Source organism: Gopherus flavomarginatus, chromosome 24 (assembly GCF_025201925.1).
Source record: "Gopherus flavomarginatus isolate rGopFla2 chromosome 24, rGopFla2.mat.asm, whole genome shotgun sequence".
In the NCBI taxonomy this organism is placed as follows: Eukaryota; Metazoa; Chordata; order Testudines; family Testudinidae; genus Gopherus; species Gopherus flavomarginatus.
The window spans coordinates 2,240,774-2,258,923 of NC_066640.1; positions in this window are offsets into that span (position 1 = coordinate 2,240,774).

The following is an 18,150-nucleotide window of genomic DNA, read 5'->3' on the forward strand; positions in this document are numbered from 1 at the left end:
CCATGACCCATCTCCTGGGGTTTGGCACCTCAGTGGGTTGGCACTTTCTGGGGAGATCTGGGGTGGATCCCTCTTGAACTCTTCTGCAAAAGCTGCTCCATTTTGTATCACTCATTAAATAGTTGCTGGCAGTGCTTAATTTGAGCCAGGGCTGAGCCCTGGCACCTCTGGGCCTGGCGGTTCATGGCCCCGGCACCTCTGGGCTTGCCAAATCAGTTATGAATGTAAAAAGATTGCTTCGGCCACAGCCCCTCTTTTCTTACAATTAAGCTCTAGTCACTGGGTGAGAAAGGACAAGTCAAGAGTTGGCGCTGTTGGCCAGTGGCTGAGGCATTCACTGTGAGACATGGGAGATCACGAGCAAGTCCCTGCTTCTATAAGGGTTGAATTAATTACAAAAAATGGAGCAGTTCCAACAGGAGAGGCTGAAAGAGGCCTGCCACTCCTGCTGTCAGCGGCCTGTTGTGTGGGATCCTCACTGGGATGCAGGATTCACGGCTGGTGTCCCTGCCCCAGGTGAGTGCTGCGGCCACCAACCATTGGCCGTTCTGGGCACGCACATGATCTTCCTCCTCTGGGCTAGGCCCATCCATAGACACTCCCAGAGCATGCCTGGAGGATCGGGCTGTGCTGGTGAGCTAGACAGGGGTCACCTCGCTGGAGAATCTTGCTGCAGCTTTGGATTGCACTTGCTCAATGGTCCTGAGCTGCTCATTAGCTGCGGGGCAGTGTCAGGGCTTTGCACACGCCCACCGGTGGAAATGTAGTTGCCTGGGGGGCTAGGCAGCAGCTGAGCAGCATTTCCAAGGATCTCAGTGGTGTCTAAATGCCGGACTGGAGCACCAAAAGAGGAAGTTAGGCCCCTAAGTCTCTTTATGGATGTAGCCGTTAGTCCCCAGGCATTTTTAACTGTTCGCCCAAATAATGCAAGGCGCTAGTCCTCACTGAGGCTCAGCCAAATAGAAGCTGCCCAGTGCTTTAGCTGTGTGAGTACATAAGAGCAGCCAGACTGGGTCAACCAATGGTCCAGCCAGCCCAGTATCCTGCCTTCTGACAGTGGCCAGTGCCAGGTGTCCCCAAGGGAAAGAACACAAGAGGGCAATAACAATGGGTCTCAGATTTCATCAAAATGGGAAAGATGTTCCCCTCCCCGCCTTTATTCCTCTTGCTCTTCCTGGATTCCAGAATGACAGAAAAGGTTTGGCTTAAACCTCTCTAAGGCCTTTCACCTCCAGATGCTAACAAAAGCCGGGACAATCTTAGCTCCTCTTGCTTTATAAAAAAAAGGCTTGTAGGCCAAGGGCCACCAATATCAGTGGGAGTTCGGCACCTGTACCTTACCCTTTCTTTCGCCTCCTATTTCCTGCCCCTCCCTTTCCACACAGCAGATAAAAGGATTTCTCTGGGTTTCAGCAATGAAGTCCCCAGCTGCATATTTACTGGGAACTGATGTGACATCAGTGTAAAAACCCAGTGGCCATTGAGCACCGTCAGGACTAACAGCTTGTTACACAGCGGAGCGAGGGAGCTGGGGAAAGAATGGGGCAATGTGACTGGGTAATAAAGGGAAGCGGTCAGCCCTGCAGACACAGGAGCTGGCGTCTCCTTCCCCCCTGCTCAGGATGAGGCTCCGACCCCTCCCAGGTGCTTTTCAACTGGAGATCGCCAAGCATGTTGAAAGGCAGGCATGTCCCTCCCTCCGCATACAGGCAGGGAAGCGGAGACATGACAGCGAAATGGACTTGCCCAAAATCACAGCATGTCACTAGCAAGGGCAGGAACAGAAGTCAGTTCTAGGGCCCTAGCCACGACTCTGTCCTGCTAGCCCATTTCACACAGACCTTCCTGGGGTGTCGCTGACCCACTGGCTGCACAAAACCTTTCCTTTACTAAGCAGCGTATGTGACAGTGAGAGCCCTGCATTGCGAAGTGCTGTCCAGAGACTGACCTGCTCACACCCCACAACGCGCAAGGGGTTAGCAGTGTCATCCCTATATTACCAACGGGGGAAATGAGGCAGCAAGCAAGGTCACAGAGAGAATCAGTGGTAGAAGGAGGATTCTCTCTCTGGAATTGCTGACTCTGTCCTGGCCTTGTGCTCTGCTCACTGCGTGTAACATTTAAACTAACCTCAGCCACACATGGCAGAGCATTAAAGGATCTTTTGATCATAGAATCATAGAATCAGAGAATATCAGGGTTGGAAGGGACCTCAGGAGGCATCTAGTCCAACCCCCTGCTCAAAGCAGGACAATCCCCAACTAAATCATCCCAGCCAGGGCTTTGTCAAGCCTGACCTTAAAAACCTCTAAGGAAGGAGATTCCACCACTGCCCTAGGGAACCCATTCCAGTGCTTCACCACTCTCTGAGTGAAACAGTTTTTCCTAATATCCAACCTAACCCCCCTCCCACTGCAACTTGAGACCATTACTCCTTGTTCAGTCATCAGGTACCACTGAGAACAGTCTAGATCCATCCTCTTTGGAACCCCCCTTCAGGTAGTTGAAAGCAGCTATCAAATCCCCCCTCACTCTTCTCTTCTGCAGACTAAACAATCCCAGTTCCATCAGCCTCTCCTCATAAGTCATGTGCTCCAGCCCCCTAATCATTTTTGTTGCCCTCTGCTGGACTCTTTCCAATTTTTCCACATCCTTCTTGTAGTGTGGGGCCCAAAACTGGACACAGTACTCCAGATGAGGCCTCACCAATTTCGAATAGAGGGGACTGATCACATCCCTTGATCGGCTGGCAATGCCCCTACTTATACAGCCCAAAATGCTTTTAGCCTTCTTGGCAACAATGGCACACTGTTGACTCATATCCAGCTTCTCGTTCACTGTAACCCCTAGGTCCTTTTCTGTAGAACTGCTTCCTAGCCATTCGGTCCCTAGTCTGTAACAGTGAATGGGATTCTTCCTTCCTAAGTGCAGGACTCTGCTCTTGTCCTTGTTGAACCTCATCAGGTTTCTTTTGGCCCAGTCCTCTAATTTGTCTAGGTCCCTCTGTATCCTATCCCTACCCTCCAGCGTATCTACCACTCCTCCAAGTTTAGTGTCATCTGCAAACTTGCTGAGCATGCAGTCCACGCCATCCTCCAGATCATTAATGAAGATATTGAACAAAATTGGTCCCAAGACCAACCCTTGGGGCACTCCGCTTGATACCGGCTGCCAGCTAGACATGGAGTCATTGCTCACTACCCGTTGAGCCCAACGATCTAGCCAGCTTTCTATCCACCTTATAGTCCATTCATCCAGCCCATACTTCTTTAACTCGCTGGCAAGAATACTGTTGGAGACCATATCAAAAGCTTTGCTAAAGTCAAGGAATAATACATCCTCTGCATTCCCCTCATCCACAGACCCAGTTATCTCATCATAGAAGGCAATTAGCTTAGTCAGGCATGACTTGCCCTTGGTGAATCCATACTGAATATAGGATGATATATTTGATGAATATATCTGGTGTGTATCTTGCTCAGAAGCAAGCTCTGTAGCCTGTCAATATCTGGTACAGGAACACGACATGGTGTCAGAAATAAATTAGTGCCAGAGGAGAACAGAAACAGAAGGAAAACAGCAGAGAAGTTACAGACAGAAGGAACAAAGCAACAAAGGTTGGAGGATCTCATCAACCTGCCACTCTTCAGTGCTCCAGATACCTTCAGCTTTGACAACCCTTCACAATGGACAAATGTGAAGTGTATTTTGCAAGATATTGAATTGCAAACAAACACCACAAAGAAACTGGAGATATTCAGGTATCTTCTTATGCTATGCGGAAGCAAGCTAAGCATATCTTTAAATCCTTAGACTTTACTGAAAACAGTCACAAAGTTGACTATGAAAGAGTTCTGACAATGTCTGATGCATATATTAAACCTCTGAGAAATGTGCTTTATGAAAGAGCAGGTTTCCACCAAAGAAGTCAACAACAGGGGGAAATGATGAATGTTTTTATAAGAGCTCTGCATGCACTGGCTGAAAACTATGATTTTGGAATGCAAACCACGAAAATATCAGAGACAGGCTGGTTATTGGGTTCACAGATTAAAAACCTTTCACAGCAGCAACAACTGAAGCGAGATTTAGCCGTAGTCATGGCTATCCAGATAGCAAAGCAGTCTGAATTAGTCAAACAACAGAAGAAAAGGCAGAAACACCTTGAAAAACCAGGAACTAGCTTGAAAGCTATAACCAGACACTTGAGTATTAAAAGTCATTATCATAAAACCCCTGAGGCAAGGAGAGAGAATGCCCAGGCTAAGAGGGACAAATTCCCGCCTGCGTGCACAGGGTATGGAAAAAGTCATATCCCAAGACATGATGCACATCCAGCCAGAGGTGCAAGGTGTAATAAATACATGAAATATGGACATTTTTCAGCTGTTTGTCTCACAGTCAGGGAGTTGACTCATATTACAGACAATAAAGAGCCATTGTTTCTGGGATCCATCACTTGTGATGATGCAGAGCTTGCCTGGATCTTGAATGTGAATATGCATAAAAAGGCTATTGACTCTAAAATTGACTCAGGACCTGACATCACAGTCCTCGCAGCAGGGATTTAAAAATCACCTTCAATCCCTCACACAGCTGAAGTCACCTGACACAGACTGACTAGCCCTGGGGGTATCCTGCACTGCACAGGCCAGTTCACCACAGAGACAAGTTACAAAGACAAAAGCTTTGCATTCAGAGTGAATGTGATCAGTGGATCAGCTGCAGCGTGGCAGCCATGATGGGCCTAGTGAGAAAGGTGAAAGAACTCAATGGGAGAGTTGACGATATTGGACTTTTGAAAGCGGGTGAAAGGAATTCAGGGGGCAGGCTGCAGGGGTGGGTAGTTCAGGGAATGCAGGGGGCAAAAAGCAGTCTGGGGTGCCAGGTATGGCCAGGGCATGGGCTAGATGATGACTGGCAGTGGCCTTATACTGAGGTGAGGTGGGAATAGTGGGTAGGGGTTCCCCAGGGAAGGGAGACCCAGATTGGAGGGGTTACTGACAGGGGGCAGTACCCCAGGTAAAAGGACACTGGGGTCCAGGGAGGGACACAAGGGCCGGAGGACAGGCAGATCACCAGCCTGCAGAGGGCGCTCCAGAGCTGGAATGAGCTAATTCCCAGACGTCACCAGCAGGAGGTGCCACAGGGGTGAGTCTGCTCCTCTACAGCTCTATACCTCGATTTCAAATGTTTGCTCCTGAGGGTAATTCCCATAAGGTATTTAACCTGCCCATCTTGAAGGGACTATTCAAGTTAAGTGGCCTATCAAAAGAACAGTTAGCACACAATGGAAGATGCCCATCTATGCTGAATGGACTGTCCTGTGAACATAAGTCATGCATGGATATGTGACCGGCCCGTGTGACTCCAAACACCATCTTGTCGTCTGTGATCTTCCACTAGCTGTGCTGAAGGCTTTGTTTGAAACAATGGGATTCCCTCCATATGGCAGAAGCTATAAAAGGTCCTGGAAATATCTCCATTTTGCTTCTTTCCTGCTCAGACCTCTGGACTATGGACTTATACTAATGGGAGTATCTAACTAAGGGACTGAGGTCCTTCTGATGATTTGGAAGCAACCAGAGACTTGACTTAAGCCAGCAGTTTATTCCATCATTGCTACAAGTCTGATCCAAGAACTTTGCAATTACTGTATGTATTTGATTCCTTTAATCAGTTTTAACTCTCACCTTTCTTTCTTTACATAAACCTTTAGTTTTTAGATCAATGGTCTCCAACCTTTTTACATCCAAGATCACTTTTTGAATTTAAGGGTAACCCAGGATATAACCTGCCCCTTCCCCAAAGCCCCACCTCACTCACTCCATCCCCTCCTCTCTCCGTCGCTCACTCTCCTCCACCCTCACTGATTTTTCCTGGGCTGGGGCAAGGGGTTAGGGTTCAGGAGGGGTGCGAGCTCTGGGCTGGGGCAGAGGGGATGCAGTGTGCGAGGGGGCTCCAGGCTGAGCCTAGGGCAGGGGGTTGGGATGCAGGAGGGGGTGTGAGGTGCTGGCTCTGAGAGGGGGGTTAGGGCTGGGGTAGGGGGGTATGAGGTGCTGGCTCTGAGAGGGAGCTCAGGGCTGGGGCAGGGGCTTCAGGTGCAGGAGGGAGTGAGAGGTGCAAGCTCTGGGAGGATGTTTGGGTGAAGGAGGGGGCTCCAGGTTGGGCAAGAAGTTGGGGTGCAAGATGCTGGCTCTGGAAGGGGGGCTCAGGGCTGGGGCAGGGGTTCAGGGTCCAGGAGGGGGTATGGGGTGCTGGCTCTGGGAGGGGGCTCAGGGATGGGGGTTGGAGGGCAGCACTTAGCCTCACTGCACTGCTGACCAAGGTAAATCAGGTGTCCAGCGTGGCTCTGTGCACTGCCCCTCTCTGCAGGCACCACCCCCAAAGCTCTCATTGGCCACAGGTTCCTGTTCCCGGGCAATAGGAGCTGTGGGAGCGGTGCTTGCAGGCAGGAGCAGCACATGGAGATCCCTGTCCCCCCGTCCCCTCGGGCTGCATGGGGCCATGCTGGCTGCTTCCAAGAGCGGCGTGGGGCCGCGGCAGGCAGGGAGTCTGGCTTAGCAGCAGGTAGCCCTGCTACACTGCTGGAGATCTTGCTCAACTGGGAGAGTCCCCAGGATCGACCAGTCGATGGCGATCGATGGGTTGATGACCACTGTTTTAGATACTAAATGATTGGCAGCAGTGTGATTTTGGGTAAGATCTGAGTTGTATATTGAGCTGGGTGTGTGGCTGGTCCTCAGGGATCAATAGAACCTTTTATTTGATTAAAGTAGCTTTAAAGAACCACCCATCTTTAAGTCTAGTGTTTCTGGTGGTGATACAAGGACTGGCATGCCTAAGGACACTGCTTTTCTGACTTCCTGTTAGCCAGTGCGGTGAGACTGATGGTTACTTTTGTTGCTGGTTTGGCATTGTACCTATTGGGTTTCCAGGAAGTGGGCGGGCGGAAGCCCACTGCTAAAGGATCCCCCCCCCTCCAGCCTAAGGGAGGCTCTACAGGACCTGAAACCCAACTGAGTTCAGGGGACAACTAATGAAATAACAGGGACAGAGGGTCAAAAGGAGGGAGCCTGACGGGGACACCGAGCAGAGAACCCTGGACAGCGGCCACTGCTCCTCACACTGGTTTGGCATTGTAGAAGGGCAGTGACCTTGCTCTGGCCTCAGCAAGGGTTAAAAGCCAGCCCTTGGAGAAGGCTGGGGCTGAGAGCCAATCACAAAAGGCTGAGAGGCAGCCAGTCAGGGCCAGGCTGGGCCCTATAAAAGGGCTGCAGGGCCAGCAGGCAGAGAGAATCTCTCTAGCTGTCAAAGCAGCAAAGAATCCTGTGGCACCTTATAGACTAACTGATGTTTTGGAGCATGAGCTTTCAGGGGTGAATACCTACTTCGTTGGATGCATGGTATCTCTAGCTGTCGGGAGGAAAGGACCTGGCTGCTTGGGTGCTCAGGGTACTGGGAGTAAAGCAGGCCTGGGGAAAGGCAAGAGGAATTGGGGAGCGCCATCTTGGCAAATCCCCAGGCTGAGGCCTTGCTACAGGCCAAAGCAGGTACTGGGGCTGCAGAGGTGCAGCCCGGGGTTAGGCAGAGGCAGCTGGTCTGACCTCCTTGCCAATGATGAGTGGCCTTTACAGGCTGAAGTTTGCCCTAGTGAGAGGTGGCTGGATGATGACTGGCAGTAGCCACTGAGGCAGGGTGGGTTTATAGCAGTGGGGGTTCCTGAGAGGGGACCCAGAGAGTGGGGGGGGGGTACTTCTGGGGCAGAACCTGAAGTAAAAGGGCACTGGGCTCTGGGTGGGACACAGGGCCTGAGATGGGTGAGACATTGGCCAGAAGAGGGTACTCTGATGGCTGAAGAGCTAATTCCCAAGACAACCAGCAGGAGGTGCTGTGGCTGGTGAGTTGACGATCTGCTACAGGTATATCTCATAGGAGAATAACCATCAGTTTTGGGCTGTATCTGCCCTATTTCTCAGCAGTTTGTCCTGAATTTGGCATTCTCAGTTGTGACCCACTGAGGCACAATTACAGCATATGAACAGTGTGATAGAAGCATATTGTTGCGGGAAGGTTGCCCAGTGCCCATGGCTCACAGAGACCTGTCTCAGGGAGCATTCTTTCCTACTTAGAATTCAGCATGGTAACCCACAAGAACCCCAAACCAGACAGACAAAGCAGCCTGTGCCCTAAAATAGTTGGGCAAGTTCTCATTTGCAGCTTTTTAGCCAATGGTCAGTTGCTAGAAGAGATGCTGTGCTGATGTTAGTTTTGGTTGTTCCAGATTCTGGGCAGAGGGAGGTTTTTGCACTGGGTTCTTGAGGCAAAGTTGCTCCCTAGAAAGCAGGCATAAGTGTTGGGCTGAGAGCCCTGAGAGAAGGGACTGTCCTGCCTGCTGTATGACCACCTCTGCTCCAGGACTTGTGCATGTGTGTAAATTAAGCAAGTTACACTTTGAATGTCACCAATGAAGCAGAATCTCAAACTGGCATAGCAAGAGTTAGTCTTTATATTCTTCCCCTCCTGGCCATGCTGCTGATTACTCATTGACCCATTCATTGCTAGTGCCCTCATTCATCCCCCACACGCTGTGTTGTCACTCTGCCAGCACAAAGTGAGTAACCCCCTATTAATCAGGCAAGTAGCATTGCGCACTAGCTGCACAGGTGTACAGTGAATGCCCAAGGGGCAGCAGACATAGTACCAGGCCCCAGTGATATATCAAGTGATTTATTTTTCTGACTCTATTCATGCCAGGGTTCCTCTCGGCAGGGACAGGGTTTGCTCTGGGGTGAGCATTCCCAGGATCGTGTTTTCCCTTCCGGTGCTGGTTGCGTCTCTCTGGCTTTGTGGCACCTCCCAAGTGGACAGAGGCGGCTCTAGATATATTGCCACCCCAAGCACGACAGGCAGGCTGCCTTCAGCGGCTTGCCTGTGGGAGGTCCCCAGTCCCGCAGATTCGGCGGCAGCCTGCGGGAGGTCCACCGAAGCCGCGGGAGCAGTGGACCCTCCGCAGGCATGTCGCTGAAGGCAACCTGACTGCCGCCCTTGTGGTGACCGGCAGAGCGCCCCTGTAGCTTGCTGCCCCAAGCATGCGCTTGACGTGCTGGTGCCTGGAGCTGCCCCTGCAAGTGGATCCTCTTTTTTCACTGCCAGTGGCTCAGTATTTGTACGACCTGCTCCTTTCGAGCGGAGACTCAGTCAGCTGAGTGCTCCTGCCCGTCTGTGCCCAGTGCCCATGGCTTGCAGAGATCTGTCTCAGGAAGCATTCTGGCAGCAGGTCCTTTGGAGCTCCCTGGGGTTTCTTGCTTGATATCAGAGCCTCAGGATCTCCTGTGAACAGAGGCAGATTAAGGTTTCCTGGGGCCCTGGGCCAGAGCAAGTTGTCATAAACAGATGGTTAAGGGTTAATGTCTCTCTTACCTGTAAAGGGTTAACTAGCTCAGTAAACCTGGAACACCTGACCAGAGGAGCAATCAGGAGACAAGATACTTTCAAATCTCGGTGGAGGGAAGCCTTTGTTGGTGCTTTTTGGGTTTTTTCTTTGTTCTCTCTGGGTTCTGAGAGGGGCCAGACATGTAAGCAGATTTCTCCACTCTTTCTGAAAAAGCCTCTTCTGTTCAATTTAGTAAGTACCAGTTAGAAAGGTGGTTTAGTCTTTTTATTTGTTTTCTTTATTTGCAAATGTGTATTTGCTGAAAGGATTGTATCTCTGTGGCTGCAACTTGTATTTGTGCTAGGGGGAGGATTCTCTCTAGTGTCTATAAGCTGAAAGACCCTGTAACATTTTCCATCTTGATTTTACAGAGACATTTTTTACTTTTTTCTTTCTTTTATTAAAAGTTTTCCTTTTTAAGAACCTGATTGATTTTTTGGTTATCTTGTAAGACCCAAGGGGAGGGAGTCTGCACTCACCAGGGAATTGGTGGGAGAAAGGAAAAGCCTGGTTTCTCTCTGTGTTAGGATTACTGTCTCTCTCTCAGGGAGAGTCTGGGAGGGGGAGAGAAGGGGGGGAAGGTGACTTTCATCTCTGTTTTAAGATTCAAGGAGTTGAATCACTGGGATCTCCCAGTGTTACCCAGGGAGGGGAGAATCTGGGAGGAAGAAAGGAGGGGAATGGTTTATTTCCCTTTGTTTTGAGATCCAAGGGGTTTGGGTCTTGGGGTCCCCAGGGAAGGGTTTAGGGGCCAGAAAGTGCCCCAAAACACTATATTTTTGGGTGGTGGCAGCTCTACCATTTCTAAGCTAGTAATTAAGCTCAGGGGGGTTCATGCAGGTACCCCATCTTTTGGACGCTAAGGTTCAGAGTGGGGGTTCATACCTTGACAGGGCTCTATCTGCCTGCGGTGCTGCCCACATCGACCCCTTCTGCCTGTGGCCTTGCCTATGGCCTCTCCCCTTTCTGACCCTTCCCTGGGGCCCTGCCATTCTGTCTCCCCGTCCCCCCACACCTCCAGAGGCCTCACAACCTATTTGCTTCTTTCTGCCCCACACGGTGGCCTCAAGACCAGAGAAGCTCTGTACCCCCCACCAGGGCCCTGGGGCTGAGTAGGGTTGGCTACTTTCTACTTGCACAAAACTGAACACCCTTGCCCTGCCCCTGTCTCTCCCTTCCTTGGAGGCCCGCCCATGCCCTGCGCCTTTTCTGAGGCCCTGCTCACTCCATCTCCATCCCCATCCCTCTGTCACTTGCTCTCCCCACCCTCCCTCCCTCATTTTCACTGGGCTGGCTCAGAGGGTTGGGGTGTGGGAGGGGGTGAGGGCTCCGAATGGGGGTGTGGACTCCAGTGTGGGGCCAGAAATGAGCAGTTTAGAGTGCAGGAGGGGGCTCCAGGCTGACGCAGTGGGTTGGGGTGAGGGCTCTAGCTGGGGGTGTGGGCTCTGGGGTGGGACTGGGGATGAGGGGTTTAGGGTGCAGGAGAGTGCTCTGGGCTGGGATTGAGGGCCTCAGAGGGTGTGAGGGGGAATGGGGCTGGGGGTTGGGGTCCAGGCTCTGGGTGGCATTTACCTCAAACAGCTCCCTGAAGCAGCAGCATGCCCCCCCTCTGGCTTCTATGTAGAGGCTATGGCCATGGTTCCTGGCAAATGGGAGCTGCAGGGGTAGCGCTTGGGGCAGGGGCAGCATGCGGACCCCCTGGCTGCCCCTATGTGTAGGAGCCAGAGGGGGACATGCTGGCTGCTTCCCAGGTGCCATGCGGTGAGGAGGCGAGCAGGGAGCCTGCCAGCCCCACCCCACAGCACTGTTGACCAAAGGGGAGACAGGTAGCTCAGTTAGCCTGCTAAACTCAGGGTTGAGTTCAATCACTAAGGGGGCCATTTAGGGATCTGGGGTAAAAATCTGTCTGGGGCTTGGACTAGATCTCCTGAGGTTCCTTCCAACCCTGATAGTCTATGATCCTATAGTCAACTACCCAGTCATTGGTGCTGACTGGAGCTGCCAGGATCCCTTTTCGAGTGGGTGTTCCAGTTGAAAAACTGGACACCAGGTCAGCCTAAGCAGTCCTGACACCCAGCCTTGGACTCAGCCTCTCTCTGGCTTCTCCACTCCCTTGCTTTTGGTCAAAGGGGGCGTGATGGTGGAGAGGCCCCTGTGGGCAGGTGGACTGGCTGGCTCAGGGAGCTGGGAGAGGTCAAGTCCCTGGGGCTGGGTGCTTTGCAGACCCAGAATGCTTAGTGCTAACAGGCTGAAGGGTTGTTCTGAGAACAATGAGGCTGCAACGTAGCCGAGCAGTGCCTGGGACTGAGCCCCCCGTGCTGTTTACAGCTCCCGTTTATCCCGGCAATTTATGAAAGGCTGCTGGAACTACCCTCATAAACAAAATCCAGATGTAGGACAAGTAAGGGGCTTAATCTGCAGCAAGGGAGATTTTGGTGATATTAGGAAAAACTCTCAGGGTAGTTAAGCTCTGGAATCTGCTTCCCAGGGAGGTTGTGGAATCCCTGTTACCGGAGGTTTCTGAAAGCAGGTTGGACAAACAGCTGTCAGGGATGGTCTAGGGTTACTTGCTGCTGCCTCGCGGCTGGATTTGATGACCTCTCAAGCTCCCTTCCAGCATGACATTTCTCTGATTCAAAGAAGGGAGATAGCTCATGGCTGTAGGGATTTTTACACCCGTAAAAGGGTAGCACAGGAAAAAAGCACAAAGGTGGTTGTAGGGCAGGGGTAGGCAACCTATGGCACACGTGCCAAAGGCGGCACATGAGCTGATTTTCAGTGCCACTTACGCTGCCTGAGTCCTGGCCACCGGTCTGGGGGGGTTCTGCATTTTAATGTAATTTTAAATGAAACTTCTTAAACTTTTTAGTAACCTTACTTACTTTACATATAACAATAATTTATTTATATATTATAGACCTATAGAAAGAGACCTTCTAAAAACGTTAAAATGTGTTACTGGCACACAAAACCTTAGAGTGACTAAATGAAGACTCGGCACAGCACTTCTGAAAGGTTGCCGATCCCGGTTGTAGGGAAACAAAGCAGAGAGTGACTGCCTGTGTGAACCCCCCCCGCCTCTCCAGACGTTACAGCAAATGATCAGAACAAAACGCAGCCAGGGAATTGCTTCAACATCTGGTTCAACTTCAGACTTGTGAAATGTTTTGCTGACATTTTCTTCACAGAAGAAAACGCATCGTCATCTCCTAGCTGCCAGAACAGGTCCCTTTGTCCTGCACGGGACCTAGGACATCATGGGCACGTCTACATAGCAAATAGATACCTGCAGTTGGCCTGTGCCAGCTTGCTGGGGCTGTAGGACTCTCTTGTGTTGACTGCCCAGCTCGGGTTGTAGCCCAGGGTCTAGGACCCTGTGGGGTTAGAGGATCCGAGTTTGAGCCAGGCAGTCTACACAGTGATGAAACAGCCCTGCAGTCCGTGAGCCCGTGCCAGCTCGTATGTCTAGTTGCTGTATGGACATACCCCCTGTGAACAATCATTGTCCAGGACCAAATGCTTTGGATCTGCTGGTGACTCAAGGAAGGGTGTAGAGCAGCCTGCTGGGGGTAGCCCAAGGCTTTGACCTTGATCTTCAAAGGCCAAGATAGTTTCGGTCCTGAAGTGCTGAGAGCACCCAGGCTCCTGAGAACTGATAATTGCCCTGGCCAACAGGCAGAGCCACTGCCCCCTGCCCCCCCCAGCCTAGCTAAGCCTGCATTTAGGGCAAAGCCAGGACCAGCCCACAGTGTTTTTGAGGTTGGGGCTGATTTGGGGGTTATCTGATTTTATTCTGGGCTCTACTTGCCTAGAGACAAGCACACTGCAAGACACAAGAGAGCAAGAACTCACGGGCAGCTGCGCAGCAGGGGAGAAGGGGGAAGCACTGCTCTCACAGGAAGGGGCTTCTCCAAGTGGGTTTATACAACACCCACAGACTGCAGAACAGTAGTGTGGGAGCCAAGGGCAGCAGCCAGGGTGCGCTAGCAGTGGCCTGTGGGGTGGTGGGGTTTCCCTCAATTAACACAGAAGCCTGGCAGTCAGGACAAATGGGTTCCCTTCGCAGCCTCCCCGTGTTACGCTGGCTAAGGCACTGCTCCTCCTCTTCCCTCCAAGTTGTGGAGATGGAGTTAGAGCCCAGCCTTGTGTGCAAGCCCCTGCCGGGCAGCCACACACTCACTCTCCAGCCATGCTGATTACGCCAAGGGAGAGGGCTCATGGGGTCAAGCCAAGCAAGGAATGTGCAACATCTCTCAAGGGAATTCAGTCTTTTTCCAATAGCCAAATCCCTAGGCAGACAGGGCTCACCTCAGGCAGCTGTCTAATCCATGGCTGGGTAGTTTTAATTCTCTGGATTGGTTACAGACTGCACCAGGTCCTCAGGTTTGGTATTATACATTCAAGCTGTGATCTGCTGACTAAAGCATGTGCTATATCTGTGTCAGTGGAGGAGCAGAGCAGCATGTCCAGTGCAAACACTCAGGTGTGCCATGTTGTCACATGGCGATAAAGGCAAATCCTCTGCTTCTCACCTGACAGGTGCAGTGTGGCAGAGTCCAGCAGCATGCTTCTTCTTCGAGTGATTGCTCATATCCATTCCAGTTAGGTGTGTGCGCGCCGCGTGCACGTTCGTCGGAGAAACTTTTACCCTAGCAACCCAAGCGGGTTGGCTGGGCGCCCCCTGGAGTGGCACCGCTATGGCACCCAATATATATCCCAGCCGACCTGGCCACCCTTCAGTTCCTTCTTACCGCCCATGTCAGTCGTTGGAACTGTGGAGCGCGGCTTCGCTGACCTCCACCCTCCCTAGCAGCTCATTTTGCTATCGTTGTATATAGTAGTTATAGTTAATTGTATATATAATTATTTAGTCAGTTAGTTATTAGTTGTAGTTTGAGGGGGTCGGGGACCCTCCCCCTTCCCCGCACCGGGAGCCGGAGCTCATGCCCGGCTCATCGGGTTTCAAGCAGTCTCGGCTTGTCACAAGCCTATGCCAGTTGGAGACCCCCATGACTCCTGCTTGAAGTGCCTCGGGGAGTCGCACTTATCGGCTAAGTGCTCAATCTGCAAGTCTTTCAAGCCGAGAACCAAGAAGGAGCGAGACATTAGATTAAGACAGCTCCTTATGGAAGCAGCCCTGACACCTCCACCCTCGGCACCGAGCACAAGTCAGCCGGTAAGCAAGGGCACCGCCACGGCACCGAGCGCTGCCACCAAGGACTCACGGCACCGGCCTCCACCGGCGCCGAAACCGGCTCCGAGCCGCTCCCTCTCCCCGAGGTCGAAGACGGCGAAGGCGCAGATCATCCCGCCAGCAGCTGCCTCGCAGTCAGAGCCTGCGCCAAAGACGGACCGCCCGGCACCGATACCTGCCGTGGCACCAGCTAAGCTGGTACCGTTGACTCCGACCCCACGAGGGCTGTCGAGTCCGGCACCCGGCGGCCCCCCGGTGCCCACCGCGGTAGAGCCTGCTTCGCCATCTACCCCGGAGACGTTTGCCGCAGCGAGGGATCTGATCGTGATCACCGATGCGCAACTGCCCTTACCCCCGGCACCGCTGGCGCGGGTACTACACTCAATGGGCAAACCGACCCTGACCAGACCAGCTTCGGTCAGCGTAGCAGACCGGCACCGCTCCAGATCGCGGTCCCGTGGACGCTCTGCATCGAGGCGTCGCTCATACTCTCGACGCCGATCTCGGTCTCGGCACCGCTCACGCTCCCGGCACCAATCGCCTCGATACCGCTCACGCTCCCGGCACCGATCGCCTCGGTACCGCTCACGCTCCCGGCACCGGTCAGGCTCCCGGCACCGGTCGACGTCTCGAGCGTCAACCCGGTACTCGCCGTACCGCTCCAGCTCACGGCACCGCGGTGGGTGCTGCATCTCCAGGAGCAGATCGAGACAGAGGGACTCGAGATCTCGGTCAACCTCCCGGCACCGAGCCGGTCTCGCTCTCGACATCGTCACCAATACAGACACCGGTCACCACAACCCAGAGGTGTAAGGTCTGTCGGAACCTCGGCTCCAACTTTCGCTGCTCCACCATGGCCATCTAGAGGCACGTCAGCATCCTCCCAGGCGGGTAGCTACTACGAACGGGACCAGGATCCCGAAGTACCGCTGGGAGTGTTCCAGGACCCCCGCCCGCAGGACGTCGGTTCCCAACAGTGGGGTTTTTGGACACCCTGGGCATATCATCAGACCCAGGGTGGCCCCGTGCCCCAGACCCGTTCTGCCACCTCAGAACATCGGGTACCAGAGGCCACTGTTTCCCGCCCCCCCGTAGTTGAGTCGGATAAACAGCTGCCACCAGACTCCCCGGGTCAACTGGAGCAGGAACCAGTCCAGGAGCAGGAGACCGCACAGGGTGCCCTCATCCCCGGAGTATCCTCCTCCTCCTCCTCGCCAGATGAGGCCGTGGCTGGGTCTTCAGCGTCAGGGCCCCCACCGATAGACCTCAGGGCCCACCAGGACCTCCTCCGTAGAGTGGCACTTAACATCAACCTACCTGTGGAGGAGGTCCCAGAGGTTGAAGACCCGGTAGTGAGCATCCTCTCTGCGGACGCACCTACCCGAGTAGCCCTCCCATTCATCAAGACTATCCAGTCCACCGCTGATAACCTTTGGCAATCGCCAGCCTCCATCCCGCCGACAGCTAAGGGAGTGGAAAGGAAGTACATGGTACCCTCTCGGGGGTACGAGTACCTATACGTCCACCCTCCTCCCTAGTTGTCCAGTCTGTCAACGACAGGGAACGGCACGGCCAACAGGCACCGGCCCCCAAAGCCAAGGAAGCTAGGCGAATGGACCTCATGGGTCGCAAGGTGTACTCAGCTGGGGCCCTGCAACTCCGTGTGGCCAACCAACAGGCTCTACTGGGCTGTTATAACTATAATATATGGGCAGAGGTGGGTAAGTTCTCCGAGCTTCTACCCCAGGACTCACGCCCGGAATTTAATGCGTTCCTGGAGGAGGGTAAGAAGGTGGCCAGGACCTCTCTACAGGCCTCCCTCGACGCGGCCGACTCAGCAGCCAGAACCTTGGCCTCGGGAATCACCATGAGGCGCATTTCCTGGCTTCAGGCCTCCACCCTACCCCCGGAACTACAATATACCGTCCAGGACTTACCCTGTGAAGGGAAGGGTTTGTTCTCGGACAAAACAGACTCCAAATTGCAAAACCTGAAGGACAATCGAGTCATCATACGCTCGCTGGGGATGCATACACCTTCCACCCAGCGTAGACCCTTCAGGCCCCAAGCACGACGCCCATACTTCCCACCCCGCCAGAGGCAGGACTTCAGTAGACGGCGTGGCCGGGGGGGCCGCAGACGCCAATCCGGCTCCCAGGGAGGCCAAAACCAAGGGCCCTCCAAGGCACCACCGGGCTCCAAGTCTGGCTTTTGAAGGTGCGCCCGGGGACGGCGTACCAGCCTCAAGACAGGATCCTTCCCCTACCTGCTCCAACCGCCTCTCCCACTTCCTCCCGGCGTGGTCCCGGTTAACTTCAGACCGTTGGGTGCTACGCACGGTGAAGCAAGGATACCACCTACAATTTGCTTCCTCACTCCCTTCCCGCCCCCCTTCCCAGTCCCTCTTTAGGGACCCCTCTCACGGGCAAACCCTTCTGCAGGAGGTTCGTTCTCTCCTCGCAGCAGGAGCTATAGAGGAGGTACCTCTAGACGAGAGAGGCAAGGGGTTCTACTCCCGATATTTTCTGATCCCCAGGTCCAAGGGAGGTCTCAGACCCATCCTAGAAGTGCGAGGCCTCAACAAATGGATGCTCAAGTTGAAGTTCTGCATGATCTCCCTGGGAACCATTATCCCATCCCTGGATCCTGGAGACTGGTATGCCGCCCTCGACATGAAGGACGCGTACTTCCATATTGCCATCTTTCCACCGCACAGGAAGTACCTTCGCTTCACGGTCAGACATCAGCACTTCCAATTCGCAGTCCTACCCTTCGGCCTCTCCACGGCCCCGAGGGTGTTTACCAAGTGCATGGCCGTTGTGGCCGCCCGCCTCCGTCGGCGGAAAATCCACGTGTTTCCGTACCTCGACGACTGGTTCCTAAAGGGGTCCTCCCAGTCGCAGGTGCGGCAACATGTCGAGGTGGTTACGGACCTCTTCTCCCAGCTAGGCCTGCTTCTCAATGCCGAGAAATCCAGCCTGGTCCCCACACAGAGGTTGGACTTCATAGGCGCGACCCTGGACTCTACTCAAGCCAGGGCTTACTTACCTCAGCCCCGCTTCCAGACTATCGTCTTGCTCATACGGAGCTTGCAGGCCTCCACAATCACCTCAGCTCGCACCTGCCTCACACTACTGGGGCATATGGCCGCATGTACTTACGTGACAAAGTATGCCAGGCTCCGAATGAGGCCCTTCCAAACGTGGCTTCATTCTGTATTCCGCCCGGGCAGGGACCACCTAGATGTATTGGTGACGGTCCCCTCTGACCCTCTCCGCTCCCTCGACTGGTGGCTGACCCCATCCCTAGTATGCGCGGGGATGCCGTTCCATCCACAGCCAGCGTCGATGACTCTAACAACCGATGCATTATCCCTGGGGTGGGGGGCCCACCTAGGGCACCTACGTACCCAGGGCCTCTGGTCGTCCCAAGAGCTGTCACTCCACATAAATGTCCGGGAGTTGAGGGCTGTCCGCCTCGCCTGCCAGGCGTTTCAACGACGTCTGCACGGCCGTTGTGC